This window comes from Coturnix japonica, chromosome 18 (assembly GCF_054131305.1).
Source record: "Coturnix japonica strain WE chromosome 18, WE-NBRP24, whole genome shotgun sequence".
Lineage (NCBI taxonomy): Eukaryota > Metazoa > Chordata > Aves > Galliformes > Phasianidae > Coturnix > Coturnix japonica.
In genome coordinates, this window is record NC_140680.1 from 7278636 (window position 1) to 7306485 (window position 27850).

The following is a 27850-nucleotide window of genomic DNA, read 5'->3' on the forward strand; positions in this document are numbered from 1 at the left end:
AAAATTATTTCCTTACTAGGTAAATATGCTTCTTCACTTTATTTAACATGGAAAACAGGGTTTCCCAACTTACTACAAATAAGAGAACAAGACTGCAGTTTAGGAATATATATCTTCAGCAATAATTACTACTAGTTGATTACTTGAAGTTAACATAGGGTTTGCAAAAAAAAAGTATATGATTTTCTAGAAATGAGTTTAAATATTGGATATATATTTTTATTTTTCCTTTTCCAGTTCTGGAGTAAATAAAAAATACTGTATATATTTTTTAAATTGCTCAGAACTTTATAAATGAGTATTCCAGTATGAGATGTAACAGTTAGCTACAAAGAGGAAAGATGTAAGTCCATTGTATTAATCTTTTATAAAATGTTGCAAACATAGTTGTGAGGGTTTTTTAAAGTTTATTGACAGGTCAGTTTTTATGAATAGATGAGGAGTAAATATATCATTGCAACTAACAATCTGACATGGATGATCACATGAATCATCTGTTCATCTCCTTGCAGTGTACTATTCTGAATAGCAATGCTATTATTAAAAAGAGGAAAAGTCAGAATTAACACTGAATTAATTCAACCTCTTGAGCCATATGTTAATACCAAAAGAAATGCACAGAAGAATGACTAGGTGTTGTAAGCCAGGCTCCACGGTCAGTTATTCAAAAAGAGGAAAAAAAAATACAGACTGGGGATTCAACGTTTAACAGCAGTTTTACTACTTGGCATTAGGACAGTTTATGCCTAAACTGAGATAAAACGTCAGCTAGGAAGTCTTCACTGAATAAGGGAAGGAATGGAAAGGGAGCTGTTTCATGAATTGTTGTTTGGAGGCATAGCCAGAAAACAGGCTTAGCTGGCCCCTGTTAAAGGTTCCACAGAGCCCCCTACCAGAACACAGAGCCAGATGTGTGTAACAAGCCATGGAAAAAATCTAGGAGCTATTACTGAAGACATACGGAAAGCATGGATTTCACCATTTTGTATTATAGATTCAAGAGATCCTGATTACAAAATATGTGGAGTTGACCTCAATTTTGTGCAGTGCACTAGTTCTGCTAAGATTTTCATAGAAGTCCAATTCTATATCTGCTTCTGTATCAGACTTCTCAGCTTGCTGGCTTTTTTACTAACATATCATAAGCTGCCTCTGGCCATTGTACAAATGCATCAACTTATTTTAGGCCTGTCGTTTAACAGATCAGTATATTGTGATCTCCACTTTTAGCCTTGGAAAAATAACCATCAGTGGTGATGAAGATTTTTCTTTTTGTATACTGTGCTTTCCTGCAGTGTTTGAGACACTACAGCCTCTTTGCACCTTGAGAAATGGAAGATAAATATAGCTTCAGCGCTGTAACATTTTTTGTAGGGAGCGGAAGCCAGAGGCTAGATTGGGGATAATGCTTATACATTCATTTTTTAACAGTAATATAAATGAAATGAAGAAAGCTTCTCATGTCTCATTGTAGATGTTCATGAGATATTTCCTCATAAGTTCATTATTTAATAGAAATATAAGCACAGCTTCATAGAGATTTACAATATTTTCTGATCAACAGCAGCTACATTTAAAAATATGGTTTTAAAAAGCTAGCCACTTACTATATTCTAATTTGTAACTTTATTAAAATAAATAGTTAACTAATCTTAACTGTCACTGCCATGCCATTCTCAAAAATATACTATGTAGCGTATAAACAGTGATTTTAAACATCTACTGCCATCTACCACACAGCAACATAACATAACAGAACATAGATGGGAAGGTCCAGTCTCTACTCCACCCAATCCACATCCACCTCTGATGCCATGGGCCAGCAAAATAAAATAGGAGGCGTTACTTTTACAGCAGCCTTCATAGAATATTTGGGGGAAAAAAAGAGATTTTTTTAAAAGGTTCTCAGAAATCTCAACTGGAATGTATTTAATCCAACTCTAAGAAAGGTATTTCTCTTGAAATACCTTTTTGTATTTGAAAATGTGTTCAGTGAAATCATCTGAAAAAAGAGAAAATGTCAGCCTTGTCAACCACTGGTGTAGAATGTAAGCTCTGAGCAATTAAAAGACCTGTAATATGTCTTTCATAAAGATCAAGCAGATCATGATTTTCCCTAAACAGAAAAAATTACAGCTCTCATTTCTGAACTTCTTCACAGACCCTATTGTATCTTGGAAATACAGTTGTGCCTAAATGAATCTCATTGTGTTGCATCCATGAAAATCATAATAGGAATAAGAATATCAATTGCAACGGCAATTATTAATTACTCGGCTTCTAACATCATAAGCTTGAAATCAACAGTTCTGTTTCAAAATAAAATAACTCTGTTTGCTAGAGGCATTTATTAATACAGTTCACGTGTATTGGTTGTATATTCCTCAGTGCAATTTTTAAATGGTGAAAAGAGATAAACATGCAGTGATTTCTATCTATGTTTTTGATAAATGAATGTCTCAGCAAAATTTTACAGCTAAAAAGGTTATTTACTTAAGAGAGATTTTCTGTATGTGGAAAGGTTAGATTTTTTTTTAGATTGCTGTGAAATTGCTTCTGCCTTTTAGCAAATCTTCTAAGACGGCTTCTCTCCTTGTAGTGTTGACAAGGACATAGGAAGGATGCGGCCTTAAGAAATCAAATGAACAGCATAAAATCCTAGTTGGAATCCTCTGCTGCCACAGTTTGTGCGTTTTGAAATTCTGTCAAAATGTTGAACAATGTGAGAAGAGAGAGAGGACTTCTGAGCAAAAATCAATAGCTGAGTCTTTTGAACTGTCCATGTACAAAGTCCTAATGAAAATGTCCTTGAGGGAAGTTTTAATAGTGGACTTTGAGATCAGCTTCTCCATTGCCTGATAGCACTGCACAGTATTTGAAGTTTTCAAAGGTACCAATCCACAAAAGTTTGGCTCATAGAACTGAGGAGGAAGATGCCTCTGAGGGATCTCAAAAACAGCAGCCTGCCACTGAAGACAATAGAGAATACAGTATGTATTATTTGCACTGTGTCAGGTTTTAGCTGGAGGGTACAATTTACTTCAAGGGAGTTTGTAAGTCTTTAAATAGCATCTCTCCATGTACAAACTAATAACTGATCAGATGCTCAGCACAATACAAGAAGTGTTATGGTCTGACTAAAGGGATTTTATTTATTGTACTGTAAGTAGGTGGAAGTTTTCAAATAATAAAAATTACAAAATGTTAAATAAGGTTTGTATATTTTACCTTTTAATGGGAACTGCACCTCTTTGCATCTATTTGAGTCTGTTTAAAAAATGCAGAACATTCAGTGCTGCATCAAGGTCATCCTGGGAGAACAGTCATGCACATTAAATTGAGGTTAAAATGGTTGGTAAGTGAGGGTTATGCAGTAATTGAACTGCTGTTCCCTAAAACACAAAATGCATACATTTACTATGCCTTTGGAGCATTTCTTCTCTCAGAGCTATCGAGAATTCATGTGCATTTACTGTCAATTTTAGTTAGTGATATTGGAATAAAATCTTTTGGTATTAACATGTAAGGCATTTGGCATAAACACAGGAAGTGTTTCAATTATCTGAAAATGTTAATTAAAAATATTTTTTAATAATAATGCCCTTTCCATTATACAATGTAGGCTGTTGATTTTTTTTTTTTTTGTTCTTTTGTTTTAAATTTTGGTCTTTTAATATATACAGCCTATATGTAATGATAAAGGCAGATCACAAAGTAAGCTTATTTTTCCATAGGGACTGAAAAAAGCTTTTCAAAATTTAATTTGTGTAATAAAAAGAAAATTCTTCTTTAAGTTTTAAAGAAGTCCACCATATCCCATAGAAAGTGGTTCTTAATGGCTAGCTTCTGAACATTCCAGTTCAACTAAACAGAGTAACAATGCCATTATGTTAATACCTTTACAGTTTAACCAGTATTTTGTATTCAATGTTTTTCTTTTTCCAAGAATTTTTGAATATTAAAATATTTTTTTTAACCAGTTAAATAATTTCATGGATCAAGAATTTCTAGAGATGTTTTTTTTTTTAATTTCCTAGTTAAGTTTCATTTGATTTACAGTTTGAACGTAATTCTTTGTCCTATTGCTTAGCTGAACACTGTAATAGTGAAGCAACTGCACTTCATACAGACAATTTGACTCAACCTTGAGACACCTCTGATTTTTTCATTTGATGAGCTCTGACTGAACCTGGCAGCAGCCTCACTGCCTGGGAAAGGTGGCACAGAAGTGATGGAAATCCAAATCGGCCAGAACTGTGAGGTTGATCTAGACAAGCTGCAGCTCACCGGACAGGCTGCTTGGCAAAGTTACTGGCTCCTGCAGCCACCTTCTGACCATGTGCAGCTTGCACAGCTGCTCAAGAAACCAGAGTGTCTGCTGACATGCTCAGTATCGCTGACATGCAGTGAACAGATGACATTTTGCAGACATTACTAGACAACATTAAAAACATTCCCAGCTACAGATTATTTTATACTTTCAGTAACTAATTATGGCAATAAAGTAAAAGATAAAGATAACACACACATGTTAAGCATTCAAAGTACGCAGTAGTAAGACTCCATCCTTTCCTCACTGAACTCATATGCTGCATAAACACAATGGAATTAATAGGAAACAAAGACTCCTAAGGCCAATGCAGTACTTAGATACATGACTAAATCACTACGTGAATAAACACAAAAAACACATAACTAATTAAAAAAAAAAAAACAAACCTGTGGAATGTAACTGAACTTTTAGGTAGTATGTTATTTGTCTGTTACTACTACATTGATGAAGAAATTGAGTACACACCTGTCATATATGGTTGAAAAAAATCATGAATTCCCACTTCTACCTACAAGTTTTAAACCCACGATGTAATGGACACGTTCAGCTCTAGCCCATGAGTAAATCCTGAATGATCATGAGTAGATCACTTAGAGAACTGCCAAATACCGTGACTTCCATTCTGGATTTTTGTTAATGTCGTTTTTTATTTTTATTTTTTTCCACTTTATAATTGAGTGGAAGTGTAATTCACTGAGCTATTTCATTTTCTATAATGCACTTGAGAAGATTCTATATCTGGCTGAACGGAAAGATGCTAAAGAATTAATCATCACCTGCCTCCCAGTCAAAACTAAAGGCTGGTCTCCCTTGTTGTGAGAATTCACTTAGCTCTAATTGAAATGGCACTTAAGTACCACAATAGAACAATTCACTCTGAGATTTCTCCCCCATTTCCATCCTACTTCCACCACTCTCCCTCCCCATTAACTTGTTCTCTGCTTTAAATTCAAACAAGAGCTTGAAGCTTGTCATGGATGTTACTGTTGTAGCAGCGTGTCTGGTTGGAATACAAGACATGCTGAAAAGCAGGAAATAAAATGACTTTGTCATTTGCCATTGCTTTACACAATGCCCTCTAGAAAAGTATTACCATTGTACATAGGTATTACCATAGTACAGTGCATTAACTGAGTTAAGATTTTATATCTTTCTAAAGCCCAAGTTTCTGATTCCTTAATTCTTTAAGCTGTTTATTGTGTTTATTGAGATTTTTTCCAAACACTGAAACACTCAATAATTAACAACTACTATTTATAAAAAAAAAAAAACAAAAAAAAACCCCCAAAAAACAAAAAAAAACACCTTATTAGGAAAGGTCTTTCATAACTAAGCTGTGCAAAAATATTAATAAAACATGAGAAAATGTAAATATAGACACAGTTTTAAAGCCTACTATTAATTATCATATCCAGGAGATCAAGAGTAACATTTCAAAATTAAGGCGTTGAGAGAAATTCAGAGAAATACATCTGTATTTCTGATCTGACACTTCCCACCAACTGAACCAGTCTACGCCCTTAAAAGGCTCTCATCTTCAAGAAGACTCCAATAAACACAGATTCCACCCAGACACAACAAAATTACGGCAATTTAATCAGATTCAGATGTTCTAGAACTGCCCTGTGATAAACAACCAGAATGCCCTGGATTCAACAAATTTGGTTTGGGATTGAAGGCTGCACAATTCCAATAATCATCAGTGAATCCTTATGTTACTGTTTCAAGTCTGAGGTAGACCGCCTTCAAAAAGAACATATAACAAGCTTTTCTTTCTAACACATCAGTTAATTAGCACAGATAAAAAGGGAATGAAGCATCTGTATCAGAGCAACAAGCATCTTTTAACTGAAGAGTTTTAAAATGTTAAGACAGGCTAAAGAAGGAAATATCCCTATTTTCTTCCTTTTAGTCAAGTTCTTTAGTTTATCGATAAACTAGAAAGTTATCTAGAAGTAAGAACACAAAATGAGTTTTTGATAGCCATTAATGAAACCTGTCCTTAACAACAAGTGCTGGATTGCATGATCCCTGTTACAAACAAATTTTAAAGTTTGAACTTATACAATATGTCACTGCATTTGAAAGATTGCTTCAACATCCAGTTGAGGTAAAATCATTTTTTCTTCAATACATACTAGACTGACTTCACTGATCACAGTGGACTGAATTGTATTTTTGTAAGGCTTTTCAACAGGCAGTCAAATAAATAGCTTTTTCCCTGCTGCATGGTTTGCTGTTTGCTTAAGCAAAAATCCAATTTCTGGAGAAGACTCCACAAGGGCTAAATTCCCTGCCATTTACAAGTGTCCCATTAGAGTAGCTTTCTATATGGAAATAACATTCCAAGACAAGGAGAGAGAGAGAGTAGGTCTGAGGTCCACTGTTCCATATGTGTTTTATTATTTCTTTTTCATTTGAAGACCAGAGCCCTGCTCTCATGAGAAAGGGAGAGCAATATCTGAATACAAATGTCTCTAGAAACTGGAGCTTCTTTAAAAATAAAATATCTCTTGCTTGCCTTTCCCCCACTCCAGTACCTACCAAGGACAACGGGAAACCTGACAACTTCAGACTCAAGCTGTCTTTTTTTTTTTTTTTTTTTTTTTTTTTTTAGAAAAAAAAAAGTTTTTTAAATGTAAAGGAAAACAAAAAAAATTCCTACTGGGGCAGCATATATTAGAAGTGATGAGATCCGAGCTCAATTACTGCTTTCTTTGGTAGAAGTTTTTGGTTCAAAACAACTGCAATTAGAAAGACAGTGAGAACAAATTGCTGACCATACAGAGGCAGCAAGAAGAATTAGAAGAATTAGCAGGTAGTAGTGGTACCACTCCTCATGGGGTTGGGGAAAGGGCAAGTAAAATGAAAGCTTCCAACAAAAGTTCACAGAAGTGCATTTAATTTAGATCAGATTGGGCAGATATTCTAAATCTGTAGGATTCTGAATATTGGGAGAATGTTTACTACAAGCTAGCAAACATATAATGAACTCTGATATTCATCTACTTGCTAAGGAACACTCAACAGATGTGTTGTATTCATTAGCAGTCATATATTCAACACTCTGTTAACTGAATACGTATTTAAGAATGGAAGTATTGTAAAAATAAAAGCATAGACATTCTGTGCTTCACAGGAACACTTCCAGGCAGTCCTACACAATGAGCCAATCAATCACAGATCCCTTGTGCTACCAACTAGATGCATATCAAGTGGTAAGCATGACTTCTGTGGTTCAGCAGGCCAAACATATGCAGAGGCCATGCAGTGATGGCTGCTGCACACAGTTCCTCTTTCCCTGAAGGTGCAACTTCTAGCTGAAGCAACTGACACTTAAGTTCTGGCCTCCAGATAACTAGTATTACAAAGTATTACTAGCACTGATCTCAGTTTGTCCATTCATCACCTTACCCTCTCCTTCAAAAATAAGTTATGTACAAATATTAGGCACATATTTACATTATAGAAGTTAAGCATACATTTAGAATTAATTCACAGTTGCCTTCCTGAACAAATATGGAACTACAGGCCTTTGAGGAAAAATAAGTAGGATATTGGCATATATAAAGAAAAAACTTCACTTTAAAAAGTTAAAAACTTTTGAAGTGGACATATTAAAAACCAAGCAGTACTTGGAGATAATGTAAATCACTACACAGTTCTGAAAGTTAAGCTCAAGGCAGTAGTAAGAAGCAGGGAACTGCATCAAGCTTACTCAGATAACATATTATGGTTTCTCTCTCCTTCAATGTAATACCTTCTATTATTACATTCTGTAATTTTTGAACAAACTCTATCTTTACAAGCTTTGTTATCTTAGAATATATTTAAAAATTGCTTTTGAATAGGTTTAGTAACAAAAAAGTGCTAAAATGCATACATCTTCAGATAAATTATCATTAATAAAAATTATCTAAGTGACTGCTAATGAAACACGTGAAACATGATGAACTTGGCATTAGTTTTTTTTGACAACTAAGGAATTGATGTAAAATTGCTGCATGTTTTTACACCTCAGCAGTACTGTTGTTCACTAAGAGTTCAAATTGCCTTTGGGTATCACTAGGTGTAGTATCAGTTCCCTGTCATTTAAATAACAAGTGAGTTCACTTTGGAAAAATACCAATAACTACTGGCAACAGTGACTTGCTCAGATTAAATACCTGCTGCTTTGCCATCATTCTTAGCTACATTAATTCCCAGTAGACTAAACAATTTTGTTGTATTTCAAAGATTTCTGAGAAAACAATTTGGACATATAAAATAGTGTTGTATTGAATTGTTACACAGCTCCAAGTCCAATGTCTCTTGCATATTTAATATATATGTATTCATACGTCAGTGCTAACTATAAGCATGATCAATGGCTAGAATAAGTTCAAAACACTTTGCACCTGAACTGCCATGATTTGCAAAATTAACCATATTTGAGAATTTTCTAAATCTGCATATAGTTTTTTTTTTTTTAATTGCATGAAACAGTAGTTCTATTGAGCTGGGAATAATTATATTACAAGAAAATAATTATGCATCTAAGGCCACTTACTACTAAACCCCCTGAAGAATTCTTAGTGCCTTGTAAGTATGACACAATTACATCCTTTACGGCAATACTTCAAATTTGAAAATTAGGAAGCTACTTCGTTTTCTGGTATAACAACACCAAGTGAAAGTTACACATTATTAAGTTTCAAATGGGTAGCCAAGTTCAACCTCATGGTACAAGTAATCTATTCTGTGCTCAAAAAAAATCAGTGTAATTTCTATTGTATTAAAAGTTGTTATTTTAATTGGCCATAGTCAGCCACACTACAGTAAAGAGGTTTCATCAAACCCAGTGATGAACATCCTGCTAGCCCAGCATTTTGTTTCTGAGGCCACCAACCAGTGAGGAAGACCAAAATGTGTGATAAGTGTAATGTTAAAAATGTTTGGCTTCTTCAGCTTACTTTGCTTCTTACAATCTTAAGTTGGACTTCACAGAATCACCAAGGTTGGAAAAGACCTCCAAGATTATCCAATCCAACAACCCACCTACCACCAATATAACTTCACTAAACCATGTCTTTTAGTATCACATATAAACGTTTCTGGAACATATATATAAGAAGAATGTTTCTATGTGGTGAAATTGCTTTTATCTTATCAATGGGTGAATTTGGCATCTTTACAAAGAATGTGCAGTTATTATTTTTAAACATAATTTCTTTGGGTGATTAATGAAGAACGTCTGAAACAATTTAATTTATCTAGGGATGCAGATCTCATTCTCTATTTTTCAAGACTGATTATTGAAGAAGTTCAAAAGTAGTTTAATATCTTCAAGGATGTTTAAACAAATATGCCAAAGTTTGGGGTTTTTTTTTGCATTTCTGTCCACCACAGCTCAAGTACAAGAACAGTGGAAATAGACAGTAGTATTTGGTTTGCACAAGAACAGCAACAACAACAAAAATAATAAAGAGTGTAAATCCTTTGTAAGTTGAATGCCTTTCAGACTGGCATTTTCAGTAGCTTTACTGAGTAGATTATGGTCTGGCATTCTGCCATATAATGATATATAACCTTACAGCTCACTATTATGCAAATAGCAGTTTGGCTAGGAGATCAGTTTGCTTAGATTTTCTCTGAGGACTATCATATATCTCAAGCTTCTCATAACAAATTGTATTTGACATTTAATTTTAACACAACTTATGTTGAAAAATAATTTAAAAAACCCTCTTGTGCACATTCCTAATAAGGACAGTATTACATTTCAATTTTTCACACGTAGCTGTATATAAGCACAGTATATAAATGGATACAGTCCACCATGCACAGAAGAACATTCTAAATACAGAGTGTTTTGTAAAAGTGGAAAACAATGGCAAAAATGTTAAGATACATACACATATCTTCTATTAATTAATTCTTACAAAATAAGAGTGACAAGTACATATGCATTCAACCATGTTGTACAGGGAATTAATACTGGAGAATGGCATATGAAACATAATCAAGTTCAGTAGTCGGTTATTAGTCTGGAAAAGGTCAGTTCTAAACTGCATTCTTCCTTTCAGACCTCTTAAATTTAGCTAACAGGGTCAGCATTATGCTCTTGGCAAGGAAGATTCAATCTTTATTCTAGCCCTACCAAGGATACCTAACATTTAATCTGGCACAGAGCCGTTTTATAACAACAAAGTTTGCTTTAACAGTATATTTGCATATTCATAATCTGCAAATTCACAAACATTACATCTCTTTGACACATCCTCTACCAATGACCTACAATACCACAGAATCATTTGGGTTGGAAGGGACCTTAAAGTTCCATACCACTTGTTCAAAGCCCCCTGCCTTGGGCTGGGGCATCATCCAACAGATCGTGCTGCACAGGGCTGTATCCAGCCTGGTTTTGAACATGTCCAGAAATGGAGCATCCACAACTTCTCTAAGCAGCCTGTTTCAGCATCTCACCACGCTCTGTGTAAAAAACTTCCTCCTAAGATCTAAGCTAAATTCTCCCCTATTTTAGTTTAAAGCCATTTCCCTTGTCCTATCACTATCTGACCATTTAAAGAAATGGTTCTTCCTCCTGCTTACAAGCTCCATGTAATTACAAGAATGCCACAATGAGGTCTTCCTGGCATCATTTTCAAACTGAACAAGCCCAGCTTATTCCTATTTCTTCAGGTATACTGTAATGTTCAATAAGGATAATATTGAATATTTTCCTGCAACATGTAAGATAAATATATAAAATACCACATTAAATATAAACTATAATAGGAATATTTAAATTCAAAAGGTAATATTATATAGATATAAAATATAAATAATTAAGACTATAAACAGTGTCCAAGAGTAAAAGCAGTGCCCAAACAATTACCCATGAAACTACAGAAATCCTACTTCCATAATTTTGAATAGAAAGCGAAAAAATATAATGGAAGGTATATCTGATTCCCCAGGCAAAAACAATTTCTGAGATGCTGTTATTTTTGCGTGTTTTGAAAATCATTGAAGAAAAATTCAGAGTTTACAACAAGTTGAACATTGTCATTTAAACTTGTACGCCTACAATAAAAAAAAAACATTTTTCCCTATTAAGAAGCTCGAGAGCATGATCATGAATACCATGGAAATTACTGTGATGACGGTCAATAAAACAGACCACAAGACCTTGCTTAGCCTTAAGCACTCTGATTCTGGAAGTGACCTAGCCATGGCAACACACAGCTGAGCATATTAGTCCACACAGCACTTTATTTCACTACATTTTTGGTCTCGTTCATGCCAGATAATTAAAGATTGCTAAATATGCATTCATAGCTTTGATGTCTGCTGTGTACACACTCTAACTCAGTTTGATGAAGGGTAGGATAATCCCTAAGTCTGCATATATATTTGCTGTATGACCATAAAGTACCATAAAATAAACAGTACAGTCGAGTTTAAAAATTATTGTTGACATTTAAAAATGGAATAATCATATTTAGGATAGGAAAATTCATTTCCCTAAACTAGGACAAACAAAAGTGTGGAAAGACTGACCCATTAGATACCTTATACAAATGAAAAGCATTTCCTAGTCTAGGATATAATACCAGAAAAAAGCATAGATTAATCAAATGATGCTGCTCTGACATTAACTCAAAATTCTCAATTGAATGATGATCCCATTAGAACTAGGTAAATAATTCACAGCAAATAATTTCCTCAATATTTTTTCCTGTTATTCGACTCACATAGCATCTGTTAGAAAAGTGCAGTTCACCTGAGTTTAATCACTCTTCACTTATCAGTTATTTCGAAGAGAACATTGGAATATATCAAGAACTGTTATTTAAGCTTGGACTTATGACACTAGATATGGCCACATACTGGATGTGTATAGACCAACTGGAAATAGCCATTTCCAGATGAATATTTATTTAATTTCAGCACAATATTGATTTAATTGGTTGCTTATTTATTTATATACCTACGTATAAGTAACAGATTTCTGGATTTTTTTCTTTTTTTTCTTTTTTTGTGGATAAAACATCAAGAAAAGTAATGTTACATCATAGTATCAATACTTGAAATCACTGCTTGTTTGGAAAAGGAAAGTTTTTTATGAAACTTGCTAACTATATGAAGAGCTCAAATTGAAATTTACCTGAAATTTTAGTACCTTTGTTGTTCAGGCTAAGCAAAATATTCCATGCGAGACATTGCAACCTAGCAAATCATTTTAAAAGTGTTTGCTATTAATGCATAATTAACTTTGTCAACCTCACTACATTTGCATGTATTGAAATTAGGAACCTTTTAAGAAATCATGAACTACAGATATTCAACATCCCATGTCAGCTTGCATGAGGGATTTTTTTATTTTTATTTTTTTTTAATGGGACAAAATGATATTGCAGTCAAGGACTCTTTAGCATATAATGGACAAGTGTTTCGAAGAGATTCCTTTTTCTTTCAATCTCAGTTGTTCTATTGCCTTAGCTACTGCCACTTTAAAATCTGGATCTATAGAAGCTCATATGATAGAATGAAAAGAAAATATTTGGAGGTTGCATTCCTTTTATTTATTTTGTAGTACAAATACTTGAATGAATGCTCCAAACACAAACGTCTATTAGTTTTAGACTCTGTTTTGATCACACAAACATTCTATATGGTACCTTTAAAACATAATCACAACATGTTTGAGTTCACAAATACTGTATGTGTCCTTTCATATTGCCATAAAACCGGGGAGCAGACCTACACTTTAATTTACAGCTGAAACCATCAGCCATTAGCAGGTACAGTGGATGGTAACAGACACATACTAACCAGGTAGGCATAACAGAAAATCCTAGGACACATTCTCAGACTATTACTACCTTAATTTCCTGTTGAGCTACCAGAACCAAGGGACAGCTTTGCAGTATCCATTTCTTTTGCATATTATTTTAGCCATAGAAAAGAATAAGAAAAATGAAGGAAAATGCCAAGTAAGATCAATAGGTGTCAAGTTAAATTTTGCCACAGTTTAATTTTTCCCCTTTCTGTTAAACCATTTCCATTTGTCATTAATATAGTGCTGTCTTGGTATTCTTTGTCTTTCACTGCAAGTTCTACTTTTATAACTTGTATACATACCCTATATAATAACCAGTAGCAGAATTCATGAGTAAAGAACTGCTAATAGATCCTTTAGTAAGCAGAACTAAAAAGCTACTGCTTCAACCTTCAGCTGTGGCACATACATAAACGATGCATAAAACATTTAGTATTGTTGTATTCAGGTTTATTACTGCTTGCTAGATCATTTATTCTCACGCTGATAATCTTGCCCACAGCATCTTATTTTTGTTAGGTAATAAAGTGACTTGGGAAGCAACCAAATTTGTGGCAGTAAGTCAGCTGAATATCCACAGAACAAATCAAAATTTCAGAATACAAAACTGAGCTCAAAACTGAGCTCAAGGAAAAAAAAAAAAAGACTGCATTTCTCGTAAGAAAGCTAGAATAGAAAAAAAAAAAAAAACAACAATTCAGAAAATTCATTTAAAACTCTGGCATCCTTTCATGTGTAGTGAAAAACCCACCCAGATTTTAAGACGAAATTTTAAATTATTTTTAGCCCACAGACACTAACACATTTGGAAGTCCCGCTAAATACTCATTCCTATATTTGCCTAAGTGCTTATAAAAACAGAAAATGAAAAATGTCTCGGACCTCACACAGGACTTATCTATTTCATAACCATTTTGTGAAGATAAATGCAATGGTTAGGATAAGAGGTTTCTGTGTCTCAGTAATACAAATAAGATATTTTGGTCTTAAGATGACTTGACTTGGCAAGTCTAGTAGTAATAGAGATCTTCCCTTCCAACAAAAAGGATGAAGCCACAAGGCAAATTGATAATGAGTTCTAGTCATATGTGATTCATCAAAGCATTCAGGTAAGTTAGAGAAAACAATTATTTGAATTTTAGCATGAAAACTAAGCAGAACTCTGAAGGCAAGTTCTTGATTGACTCTAAAAGCCAACTAACATTACACTCATCTTTAAGAAAAGAATAAAGGCCTGAGAAAACAGACTAATCACTCCTGTCTTAGTGCCTGGTAAGGTCCTCTTGAAACCCATTAACAAATGGGAACAACACCACCACCATCAGAACTCAGTCAGCAGTGTTACCAAGGGCAAGCTGTATTAAGGCATCAACAGCCTCTACAATAAACCAAGTGACTGAACACAGAGTAATAAGCAAAGACCTTGAACACCTTCTGTCAGTTTTCTGATCAGTCAGCTAGGAGAATATGAGCTGACTGACCATTAGTAGGTCAAAACTATGCTGCACGCCTAGGCTGCAAGGGCAACTGTCACTGGTTTGATATCCAGGTAGCAGCCAGGAACAAGTATCTGGGGGATCAATACAGTAGCTGACATTCAGCTTGAAATTTGATGCCTTTGATGCAAAATCAGAGTATACCATCAGCAAACTGGGGGGAATGGCTGACAAAAATAGCAGTGCTTCAATCACTGTGCTGTTTCAGGAAATAAGATTAATATTGAGAAACTTCAGAAAGTCCAGCGGAAGGGAATTAGCAATATGAATGTATTTCTACAGCACTATCTAGGAGACTACAGCGTGACCAGACAGCAGCCCTAAACTATTTGAAGTGTGGCTACAAAAGAAGCAGATCTCAATTCATCTTGCTCATAGCAGAAGACATAACAGCAAGCAACAGTTACAGACTGTGACTTGGGAGGTTCAGCTTGGACACTGGAAGTTTTCACTAGCAGGGTAGTATATTGGCACAGGAAGGTAGATGGTACAAAAATCCCCATCCCAGTCAGAATTGAATTATTTGTTTAAGAGAGAATATAAAAGAGAAGCAAAACAGAAATGAGTAAAATGCAGGTAGCTCAGATGTCACTTGGGGAAAATTGATATATGATATATCAAGTACAAGAAAGAAAAGTTGAATGTATTTGCATTTAATGTAAGCTGATCTCTGTCTTTCTTAGTCACACAGAATAGCAATAATTAAGGAACGATAAGATAAATAATCAGAGATAAAACAGATAACCTGTATAGATGTTAGTTACCATTTTTGTCAGCTATAAAGACACAGGATTAAAGTTGCATAAATTACTGGGAATTCTTCAGCATATAGGACTAAACCACTCTTCTTTCTACGAGGAATGAATCAAGTAACCCACCAAGACCTCTTTCAGATGTGTATCATTGTTGATACTTCTGACATAATTAAATTTACCAGACGTACATACAAAAAAACTCATTACTTTCCCCTCCCTCTGAAACAGAATTGCTATAACACAAAGAACTAGAAAATATGTATGTTATCAACTTAGATTATTAAAGACTCCTTTACACCAATGAAATTCAAATTATTAATTTAATATATTCTTTTAATCTTTTCAGCAGAAAATTAAGATCAGTAAGTTTTATTTAATTATTGTACCTTCTTTGGTAATGACACAATCCCTTCTGACAAGCAGCTAAATGAAAGTTTTTCTAACACCGCAAAAGTGAGGTGTAAGACTGCCATTCATAAAAGCACCAGTGTATTTCATTTACAAAATTAACAGATTATAATATAACTAAGGTGAACCAATTAAAACAATAGGCAATTTTACATGAAACAACAGCAGCCCAATGTCCATCATCTTCCTTCCAGGTACTTTCTCTATTCAGTTACTTATCAGCAACACGACTAAATATTTCTAACAGCTGTGGACTTTATAACTGAATGTGGTAATGTTGTCATCTCAACTATTATCATTAGTCATTCCTAAACAAGAAAATCCAGAGGATGCGCTGATTTCTGAATCTCAGGAATACAAGGTTGGTTTCAAAAGAGCATTAATCCAATTTCTGCTTCTGCATAAATAAGAAAGTCTAAATTCTACTTTCTGAGACATACATGCACATTTGAATATTATTCCATCCATGCTCCAAAAATCAATCTCAAAAAAAGGCAAATGACTCACCTTCAGATTACGTTACACGCCCCAACAGCTGCTGCTCCTATCACAAACTGAAAACCTAGAATTGCATTTCTGAGAGCTGCTAATGCGACAGTCCTAATTTGTAAAATAGGCCATGCACTAAAAATCTATCTGTCAATCTTTGCTTATCTTTAATAGCTCTGGACCCAGTAAACTGTTGATCAAGCTTAAAATGTATTTGATCTCTTAAAAATCAATATACTGATATGCAGTAATATAATAAAAAAGGAGTAAACTGTTTGCCTTCTAAGCATCAGGTTTATCCTAAGACGTTTGAATACTGATCCATGAAATCCATGTGCTAACCTTGCAGTATCACCAGAATATGCTCCTCTGGAAAAAAAAAAAAAAACAAACAACACACTCAGTCTTACAACAAAGTGCCTGGAAGGACATCTGTGCTTTTTAAGATTCAGATTTAACATAAGCAGTTCAATTTGCTATAACCACACGTGCCTTTTCCAGCAGCTGCATAACACAGGATTACTTTTTCTCAGCTAAGTTTTCTTCTCCTTTTCTTGCTTCTTCCCTCAACTATCCATACTAATAGGATGAAAAACATCCAATATAGCTTCAACTACCTATCCCGTTGCAGTATTCTCCATTAAGTTTTTCCTAATGCATAAAAGCTTTTGAGAAACATACCACAACTCTTCTCTTTTGAGAAATGTACCATAGCACTCCTCTTTTACTAAAGCATACTTTGCTAATTTCTGGGTGATGTCTGCTGATGAGATATAGGCTTAACTGTCTCTTTCACCCTAAGGAGCACAGTGCCAGTTTAGAAAGACAGCAACCAGGCCAGCCTCAAAAAATAGTACAAAAATCTGCAGTTGTGCTACTATTGTTTTCATGGGGCTGTCACACAGACAACTATTTTATAATGTATCAATAACTCCTAAGAACTTCTGAAATTTAAACAGACACAAGCCTGTGCAAGAATGAGCCATGTGCCTTATTCCAGAGATATCCATCATCTCTGATGCTTGGAAAGATTCATTCAACCTGCTAACAATAGAGCTCTTTGTGATAAGGACAATGGGCATTTCTGAAACACCAAAGTCACACAAAGGTACAAAGTTTCATGAAAAGATGGTTTTACTGAAGAATTTTCTAAACCGCATAGCCTGTCCTTAGTAAACACCATGCAGTACCAAAAAACACTCTTGCAACTATTTTCTTAAATGAACAGATCATTTTCAAACAGATTTACAGAGTCATTTGTACTAATCTCTAAAAGTCAAGGCAGAAAAGTTTGGTTTGTTTGGCTTACAGGAGTTGGTTTACATATTTTAATGTAACACAAAGACACTGGAATTCACTTTGTGGTAAGGTAGACATTAAAACAACCATAAGCCTGAATCCTTCCAAAATTATCAGATATTCCACAATAACACTTGAAGAGTTAGGTACAGCAGCACAAGTACAAACAAATAAAACGTGTCTATATACATTCCCAGGCTGGAGGGAGAAAGAGGAAAGAAGAAAACCTGCCATAGAAAACATAGCAGGTAACAACAATATATTATTACATCCTACAGATATAACTACTTTGAGATCAGTGAGTTTTGGCCTTTTAGAGAAGAGCGTTATTAGCATATTCTTCCCCAAAGAAGGACACTGACTGCTTTTCTTTGCTTTCTCACTTAAATACATACATGTATTTTAAACATGCGCAATAGTGTGTTGCTGTTATTTATAACACACTTTTCATAATGCTTTCGAGATGTCTGTAGTGCCTCTGAGTAATTACATTCATACTACTACATATGGATCAATTGCCATTATGGGAGTGAATAGAAAGATGCTCTTATTTGCCTCTAGGAGAAGTGAAGGACTGCTGTCAAACACGCATTCTTCTAATGTTGAAATAACATGGACAACTCTTTTCTAAACAGATGCCATTCAGCAATCCCATTACTTGCAATTCTCTGGGAGAATTGTCTAATAGACACATGTTTTCCACTGCTAAATCAATTTCAAAGGATATTTTGTGATTAAGAAATTTAAACATTAGTAAGGACTGACATGTTTTTTAGGTTTCCAATATAGCAATTAAGGTCTAAATTACCTGATTTCATACCTGAAGTTCATTATCTATGGGTACATTTCTTTGCACTCAATGTGCAAGTAACACATACTGTGCTTCCTTGTTTAATTAAGCATTTGTTTTGTGTGAGAACGTCATTCATTCTTCTCTGCTTTAATATTCTCTCTAAATCTTTACTGTTGATTTTGTAGTATAAGAATATTCATCAGACAAACTCTCTCAATCTGTATTATCACCTTTACCTAATCACACACGTTATAATATATTCCTTGTTGCTTCAGTTGTGAATATAGGATCTACAGCTCCACATCCTGTAGATGATTACATTATTAAAGTATGGATAAGACATTTGGTATTAAAAGAAGCCTTAAGAAATATCTTAGGTTTTTATTACAGTTTATAACAAAAAGATGGTTGTTAGCTCAACATATCACAATAGGCAAACGTATGACATGCTGAAAGTTTATGATTTGGTATGGAATGATTTCAAATGATTTATTGCTTAGACAAATCTACCAGCACTCTCTGGATGCTGAAGAATGAAAAAAAACAAACCAAATAAAGAACACCAGCTGACATTCCCTCAACTCTTCTAATTAAAAATCATCATCTTTATTTTGTGCTTTGGTGCTCCATGATTTTCTTGACTATCTTAAAGGCATTTGTTGCTAAAAGTATGTCCAAACTCCCACTCCCAGATCCTGGCTCGTAAACAACTAACAGAGCCACTGGCACTGCCAAAGGCAATACAGCTGTTTGGGAAATGGAAAAAACAAAAACAAATCATACGTTGTTTTTAAGTCACGACAAATAGTCATGGTGCTTTTATTTTTATTCATTTCCACTATGACAATGATGATAATTAATGTTTTCAGAGACACACTATCATTTCAAGGTATACACTATTCTAGGTTTTAACAAGTACACAAACAATACAAAATAATGAAACCTGTTGTCTACTTGAGGAGCCCTAACAGTTCTGGAGTATTCAACTGTGCATTTGGTCATTTATTTACTAAGAGAAGTTACTTCAGGACAAAATTTGAGCATTATCCTCAGGAAATTAAATAGCAGTAAGATGTAGTGCAACTTCATGTGCATTTCTGATTAAAATTCCTAGAAGAACTTGAGGTTTTTTGACAGATGTCAATTGATTATTTTTTGTGAATTAATCGATAATCAAACCTTCTCTCCCTACAATCTCCTTTAAGATACTTGTGGCATTTCGGAAAATTTCATTGTTTTAAAGCAAAATGTAGATATACTATAAGAAGCTTAAAAGTTCCTAAAGAATTAATTACTCCTTTTTGAAAGCCTCAGCAGTTCCTTTATCTTATCAAATAATATAGCTTGACTAAAGTACTCCAGCTCTTAAATTCATATGATGTTTCTATGCTAACTACGAGTTTCACCATCTGCACTGTTAAACTTTGTTAAACTTTCCTTACTCTAAGCAAAAGATAAAAGAAATGGGAGAAATGATTTAGAAATGGAATGACAAACTTCCAGACAACTGCAAAATACTGACCCAAACTGTAAGACTTTAGAAGCCGCAGCTGTGTGTAATTTATCTGTGTAAATTATAAGTAACTTAGAACTTGGATGTTATGGAAACTGCATGAATAAGTAAAAATGCATGACCAGAATCCATGCAGCAACAGATAATCTATTACAGCACATGTCTGAGGAAGTTTTTACTGCATTACTCCAGTAACTTGGGGAAAAAGCTGCCAAAGGTGATGTGACTTGAACTCAGCAAAATACAATAATCCTCTAGAATGGTTTGTTCAGTGTCATGTTGCTGTTTTAAAATGAGAATTAGAGTGAAGAAAGTGGATGTAGGATACCTTGAATTTGTAAGGCTTTTAGCAAGTTACTGGTTAGAACATGCCTGGTCTGAATACATTGTCCAGTCCTAGACTCCACAATAAAATATATTGGCTTACATGAGTCCAGTGTAGGTAGTGTTTTTACCACTAGTATTGTCAATATTAGATCAGACTGCCCAGTGATGTTATGCAATTTCCATTATGTGTTCAAGACTCAGCTGGATAAGTCCTGAGCAATCTGGTCTGCCTAGACCTACTTTGATCAGGGGGTTATACTGCCGGATCTCCAGAGGTCTGCTCCAACTAAACTGGCTATGTGATGCTACAAGAATATACAATCTTTGAAAATAGACAAAAAAAAAAATCCTTAGAGAATGCACATGAGCAATCTGTGATTTGGTTTCTCCCCAGCATTTACGTACATGTGCATATTGGCTGGTTTTCCCTTCCTTGTTGGTACTGTTATACTAAAGATTAGTTTGTAAGCTAAAACTAAAATTCATTATTAAATAAAACATTCCTCTGTGCAAACGTAATGAAAAGCTCATCATGACTTTCCAGCTATGAGCGCAAACAGTGTACTTAGCCAAATGTTAATTGTATTGGTCTTCTTTCTACTCCAATACTGCTTTGAAACTTGTGTCTCTCAAATGAATAATTACCTACAAAATAATTAAATGTTGCTGATATGGTCTACTCATCCCACTTGTACATAGAAACAGCAAAGTCTGTCTTCCCTGAAATCTATCTCCGTCATGTTGGATAAGCTTACTGCCCATCACAGGGCTGGCATCGATCCCTACTCAATTACAGATGAACATAACACCATATTAGAAGACAAATAAGGTTTAATTTTAATCACAGGCAGCCTGTAAGACCATGTTCCATTATAGATTAAAAGAACCAATTATTTTTAAAAGTAAAGATTTAATGAAAGGCCTTATTAATATATAGGTACATTGCTTCCCTTGCATTCTAAGTTGGACTCTGGAGTAATAGCTGAGTTACAAGCAATCCAAGCAAGACGTAGTGATGTTTCTTAGTGAATTGTTTTTCTTACAAATCACAATGATACTTTCTCAAAAGGGTTTCTTCTATAAGATTTTTTTTTTCCCCCAAAAGTGCAAAGTACCAAACCATTTATAGACAACAAATTAACTCAATGGCCAGAGTTGTATTGTTACTAAGATAGAGTAAAAGCAAAATAATTGCAGCAAAGCAGACAGACATTCCTCCCTAATGACACCAAATGCAGCGGAAATCACTTTCTTCCATACTTAGAAAGCTAGTTAGGAATGTAATTTTCACCTGAATTCAGTGGGAGTTAGGCACCCACTCATCTCCAAATCTAGATGTTATAGTTCTCCATCTCTACTAACAGGGCTGGCTGGTCTCGCAAAATTAACACAAGAACCTAAATAATCACAATTCCTAACTTCTTGCTATTCATGCCTTAGTCTGAAACAATCTTAAAATCTTTCTTCTTTATTGAATTATTCCAATGTTTGTCAGAGAGTGAAATAAAAGTTCCCATGGAACACTGTTGAAGTTACCTCTGAGAAGGTAAAAGATATAAATATGCATTTACAATAGAAAACGGATAAACCCACTGGGTAATTGGATAGTGGTGTTGACTAGTGCTATAAATGCTGCTGTACTTGTGATGTAAATCTATGAGAAACTACATAAAAGATATCATCTCACTTTTTTAAAAAACTTTTCATATGTCATAGTTTTGCTTAGGAATTTTAAATATATTATTCAATTAAAAATGCTGTAGTATGTTTACTAAATTTAGAATTAGTTTCTTCTACAAGTCTTAAAATTAGTGTTAGTGTTGGTAAGAAGTGCTCTATTACAAGATTCATACAACCGCTGTTGGCAGTAAGACAAACAAATAATTCCTAGACCCCCTTGTCCAGGTACACAGATGGCTTTTAAAGTAAGGACTGCAATATATTTCCATGGATACTACAACAGATACAAAGAGAACAACAGCATCATTCCATAGAGAAAATTCTCAATTTCAAAGCACTTGTTTTCAACACAGTCACCACTATTAGCTATGCATTTTCACCAACAATGAACAAGAGCCTGTATTCCACCCACAAAAAAAATCTGCTGCAGCAGAGATGATGCACTATTGCTGTCAAACTCCCACATTTTTGTTATTTACATACCTCCATATCAGATACTGTTTTGTCAGAGTGCTGGTGGGAAGGTTCTATCTCTATTGCCATCCCACCAACATCTGCCTCTGATGTCAGAGGCTAGCTTAGTAAAATAGGTGGCCCGGCCTTCGGATCACTCCCCACAGCTTATCTGCCAACTTCCCCAACTCTATCCCCTTAACATAAGTGTACTGAAATAAATAATAAGTAAGGTCTGAAGAACAAAGAACTCTGAGAAAGAAAAAAAAAAAAAAAAAGAAAGAAAGAAAAAAAAAAGTACATGTATCAAAAGCACGTAGGATATTTCTGATGGCTACAAAAAAGACTCGGGAAGCTTTTGCATACTGTCCTTCTTAGTTCGGTATTGCTAAAATCATTTTGTTTTTCTCCTTGCTGATCTCTGAAGGAAACAATCTCAAGCTTCTTCATAAATATTAAATATTCACAAAGAGAATACAGGAAAACAGAAACTAGTGCTACAGGAACCCATAATGAAGTTTCTACACAAAGAGTCAGATCAAGAAGAAAGCATTCATTTTCTCATAGAAGTACATGTACAGAATTAAGAGAAACCAGTAACAGAATTTACCAGGCTCGGGAATTTTTTTTTAAAATGTACTTTCAAACAACACATTCGACTTTTTTAAAGTAAATCACTGAGTTCATCCAGTGAGTTCTGCAGTACTTTTTCTTCACTTTACATTTTCCATTTATGTTTAAAGGACAAATAAGATACGTTAAATCACAGCACATAAATTAGATGAAGTTAAAATATTACATACAAAATGTCAGTTGTTAGCAAAACCCTCATAATTAACAGGTGAATATTAAGAAAAGCAAACAACTAGAACAGCACAAAACTACATTTCTTTTCCTTTTTTAATCAATTTTAACTAAATACTTAAAATATGCAAAAGCATAAATCATTCATTTCCTGATCTAATTTGAAATTAAGACCCAGATTATTGAGACAACTATGATTTGGGGATTACCACAATTATTTTAATACACCAAATTTTATAAAAATGGAAACACAACATGTGTTGTTTTGTTTTTTTTTTCTTTTCAATCACTTCATGATGGAAATTTTCTAATTAATTCATAACTATTCCAAATTTTGTCACAGACTTCTGTAATGAAGAAATAAACACAAGAGAAATCAGGGAACGTATCAAACACTTTCAAAAAAACCTCTGGATGCAATTGCTATGCATTCTAAAGTTAATCTGTGCTTTTGGGTGCTACCTGATGCTACCAAAAACCCACACATTTATACAGTCTGCTGAGTAACTTTCACACTACGTGGTGGTGTTCAACCAGCATTAATCCAGATATTCTGCATCAACAATACTCTTACTCTCCCAGTCTGTGTTTTCAGCAGTGGTATATAAGATCCTATGGAATCAACTACCATGAAAACTGATATAGGATTTTATGAAGACTAGCAGATGTCTCAGTTCTTACTGTGTGAATAACAGCACCAGGACACTGACAGCAGATTGCTGTAGCCATGGAGAGCAATTAGGTGTTCAATCCCGCCATGACTTTTCACAAGGTCTTTGATACCACAAATTTATGATCTTGAAAGGTTTTCCAAAACAATGCATAAGCAATATGTATGTGCATTTACAAGCATAGAATTTACAGTTGTACATAGGGATATACACGTTAACATTCATGAGGACAATAACTGAAAATAATAGCCCAGAATCCATAAAATAATTAATAAAAATGACCAGGTTTTCTAAGAATTATTTTGACATTAATTGACTCATTTTGGTTGCATAATCATACACCCAAGAAGGAATGCAATAAAATATAAATTTAATCAAATACATTTTTAGAACAGGCTTCAAGCTAGCACATGCATAAGTTTGACCCAAATATCTAGTCATGGCTATAACATCAGCCCTTTAATTATAATTTCTATTATAATTGTTCTATTGAAGAAAATGTAGCCAGTGTACTTACCTGCAATTATGTGCATACAGTCAGTGGAAAGAGTAGATAAAGATTCTCCTGTGAGCTGTCACTTGCTGAGCTAATTCACCCAATTGGTTTAATTTCTTCTGCCCTCAGTCTGTCTTCACAGTGATTACATCTAAATAAAAAGACAAGGAAACACCAAAATGAAAAAAAAAGAAAAAAAAAACACTTTTGCAACACATTTGCAACATGACTTCTTTTGAACAAACAGAAAGTTAGGGTCACACAAAACATACGAAAAATAATGTTTTGTACACTTTCTGATGATAACACATCTAACTGTTGAAATATATGTCCTCCCTGATATTCATTACAATGCTCACCTGGTGTTCTATGATAGGTGCCCTGTATTCTACTTCTAACCTACCATGCCTCATAAATCCATAAAAGAATGTATTTTTTTTTGGATATCTACTGTACCACTGCAGACTATTCTTCAGAAGTACAAACATTTTTGGCCACACTTTTAATTTAAAAGGCTTTTGTGACACTAAGTCTTAGGCTTGAACCAACACACAAAGCATGCTCTGCAAGTTGTTCACAGCATCCAAAGAAGAGCAAAAAAACTTTCTCCAGCAAAACGTTAAAGGAGGAAGCTAACAAGCATCAAATTATTCTCCCACAAAACACAGATGTGTGGATTCACCAAGTCCATGTGTCCATGCTCTGTTTAACACATGCCCACTGTCACAGAAGCAGTCAAAGGGATGCATCACACATTTCGCCTTTAAGAATCCTTATGATTTCATATTGGACGTGCAAGTTGTAATTTCAACCTCAATATGAATTTTGCCAAATAATTAATCACTTAAGTTCAAATTTGGCAAAATTCATACTGAGAGTAGATTTATTTATTTATTTATTTATGAAAACACATCATGCAGTTTTTAAAGACATTAAGATGGGCTGTTGATCATGTACATCTGTACCTATCCCTAAGTACTTAATGATACCCATCTTGATACTAGAGTATTACTTCAGACTTCAGTCAAAATTAAGAGCATTAAAAACACTAAGGCCATCAACACTCATGCAATAAAAACAGTTTTATCGAACTGAATTATTAAATTTACATGCACGTTATATCAGTGTTCTCTGGTTGTTTTCTGTATTTGTTTTTACTCCATAACCATGACACTGACAAGTTATGCAACTGAAAATATAACTGTGATTAAAGTGTAATTTGAATATAACATCCCAAATAAGCACACTTTTTTTTTTTTTTAAACTCACAACAACACAAGTTAGTAGCACATCTGGTTACATCTCCTAATAAGACAGGAAAGATAAATATACGATAGAAAAGCATAAACAGTAAGGTATTTATCTGGTCCCCCAGTTTTTTTATCTATAAATGATGGGGGAAAAAAGCCCTGCTGTAGTGTCTGAGAAGTGTCTTATACTGACATTGTTTGTTGTGCAAGCCAACAGTACTCAAGTGGATCACTGACCCCACACACACAGTTATTAAAATATGTGATAAACAAGCAGGTATTTCTCTGCAGTTTTGTTTTATAATTATCCTGAATGCTTACTTGCACTTTTTTTTTTTTTTTTTTTTACGTAACAAATATGGTAAAAAGGACATCCTTATGAACATAATTCCACACAGCATATCATTCTTCTCCCCATTTCATATACAGATCCTCAAGAAATAGACAATACAAAATGATGAGAGAAAAATACCTTGAAAATCACATCCACCTTACAGAAACAACATGCGTCAAACCATGTAGTTAGTTATGGGGATGACATAAAGCAGAACAGCCATGACGACCCACTAAAAATGCTCACAGAAATATGATTTGTCTGCTTCTTCAGAATTTTAGTAGAAAATATCAGCTAACAACTAGGAAAGGAAAGCCTCATTTTTATGAAAGCACAAGGTAGATTTAAGTAAAGTTAAGTGTAATCTGTAACTGCAATGTTAAAAAAGAAAATCTTCAGTGTTTGCACTTCAGAACATCAACAGTAAAAAAAACTCCAATTATTTAAAAGGCAGTGTATAGGGAAAAAAAATATTTTCTAGGCTGCTCCAAAAGTAATGCCTTCTATTTATTTCCATGGAAACAACAACAGATAAAAAGAGTATTATTTGAGCAGGCAATATAAAGCTATTTGATGGAGCAAATTCTAAGCTGCAACACACTTTTTCAGTACAGTCAAAGCCATTACCTATACCTTTTTGCATCAGCAATAAGCAAGAGCCTTCATGCTGTGCTTGTACAAAGCTAGGTCATTTGGTCACACTCCTTTTTTTCATCTTGTTTTTGTTGCTCTCATTTCCATAAAAGCATAACAGTTTATCTGTGCCAACTTACAGAATTTAATTTCAAATTACCAGGTCCAGCTAGCCAGGCCAACACAACAACCATCTAAACACTGAATCATAGGTTCAAGTATTTTGTTTTGTTTGTTTTTTCTTTAAGCACAAATGCTCATCTCCTATTTCAATTGCAATTCATTTAGCTACTAGCCTCGAGATTTCACAGAAGTAGGTACTTTCACAATATGCTGCAAACATCTGAATACTCACTGGAGGAGAAAGCAAGAATCTGTCACAATATAAATATACCTTTTCAATCCACAGTGCCTTCACTTGTGAACCTTCAGAGTCTGGGGTCCACACTACAGCGGAGATTTTGAAAGGAGAAAGCACCTCCTTCTCCTCTAATAAAAAGTAATAAGTGACTACACTCTTGAGACAGTTCAGAGGCCTCAGTCCCAAAGTAATCATGGTACATCACTGCAATCTTAAAGAAGGCAAGTGTGGCTCACTGACGGGAAGAGCTGAAAAGAAACCTCAGCTTTTCTGAAATGGAGATAATCTGGAATACAGAAGACCTAATACATCATAACAGTAAAAAAACTGGTAATGGTACAATTTTGGCCTGAACATTTTTGGCAACCTATCTCCAGCAGCATCCTGAAATAACAAGCTACAAATGAGACAAACAAACAGGAAGGCAAACTCCTAAGAACTGGTTTGTTTTTCCCAACTCAGTCCAGTAACAAGGAGGTGATTCAAATTATTCAGCAGATGGCTCAGATTTAACAGCTTGGTAGAATCAGGACGAGGCTAATTAGAGCACCGTGCCTACCCTTTTTCTTCTTTACTTTAATTCCCAGATCACTCCCTCCTCCCACCCATAGAGCATATCCATCCTCTCTGTGGTTAGAAAATCATCTTAGACCTTCACACTGCTCTTTTGCAGCAACATGCAGTGTAGAACTCCTGCAGAATAAGCATGCGATTTCAGCTAAATGGGAAGTCAGTGGGTAGTGTTCCCCTTCTTGGCAGGCATGCTATGCTTTTTCCCTGTCTTTCAGGGCAGCTGCTTTTTTTTAAGAGTATTCTCAGCTGTTATAGATAAAATCACCTGGAAGTACCCTATGAATGTGCATGTAAACTGACATTTATGTGTCAACTGTTGCCTAAATTGAAAACATATGAACGAGATAGGATTGAAGCC

General features: G+C 34.5%; 1 protein-coding gene across 6 annotated transcripts in view; it reads right to left on the reverse strand.

Annotated features, from left to right (window-relative positions):
- The window catches only part of TENM2 (teneurin transmembrane protein 2), a 1410959-nt gene that overhangs the window by 962611 nt on the left and 420498 nt on the right, over positions 1 to 27850 (reverse strand). For all 6 annotated transcript variants that reach the window (XM_085518796.1, XM_015875933.3, XM_015875927.3 and 3 more), the window contains one exon: positions 24363 to 24492. The gene's annotated coding sequence lies outside the window, so the exon portion shown is untranslated. The remainder of the gene's footprint in view (positions 1 to 24362; positions 24493 to 27850) is intronic.